At 45.7% G+C, this 573-nt stretch overlaps 1 non-coding gene across 1 annotated transcript; it reads left to right on the forward strand.

The window, feature by feature from the left end:
* Nucleotides 1-231: 231 nt before the first annotated feature.
* Nucleotides 232-303, forward strand: trnac-gca (transfer RNA cysteine (anticodon GCA)). Its single transcript has one exon. It is a non-coding gene; the product is annotated as a tRNA-Cys (tRNA).
* Nucleotides 304-573: the final 270 nt, after the last annotated feature.

Here is a 573-nt window from a genome sequence, read left to right on the forward strand (position 1 = left end):
TGCAAAATGTAATGTTGTTTCAGGAATGCATGGTAGACCTGGGGGACAGTGTGTGGCTCAGTGAGCTAAACCTCTAGGCTCCGCACGTCTGCGGGTCCTGTAGCCCTTAGCGGTCCTTAACTGCTGTTAAGCTGCTATAGGTGGCTGTCCTTGTCCTTGCCTACAGAGAGCATGTTGGGAGAGCCCGAATGTATAGGTAGGATGATTATTCTAGCTTCAAAGACTGACGTTGGGGGTATAGCTCAGTGGTAGAGCATTTGACTGCAGATCAAGAGGTCCCCGGTTCAAATCCGGGTGCCCCCTTAATTTTCTTTTAAAATTTTTCATAAAAATTAATGAACAACGCAGCTCAAGATAAGGTTGTGTGCGGCATCTCAGATACGCTCTTCGTCCTCAATTAAAGCATGTCGAGTTAATTAAATGAGTTCCCTTTCCACTGTTTAGTTATTTACGGAATGTCAAAGAATTACACAATCGGACTGAATTAATCGCAGCTGGACCAGAAGGTTAACAATGAAGGCCATGTGAGTGAATCCTCACAATGAGCCTCAGGTCCTGACAGTGCATGGCCTC

Source organism: Brienomyrus brachyistius, unplaced genomic scaffold, assembly GCF_023856365.1.
Source record: "Brienomyrus brachyistius isolate T26 unplaced genomic scaffold, BBRACH_0.4 scaffold75, whole genome shotgun sequence".
Taxonomy (NCBI): domain Eukaryota; kingdom Metazoa; phylum Chordata; class Actinopteri; order Osteoglossiformes; family Mormyridae; genus Brienomyrus; species Brienomyrus brachyistius.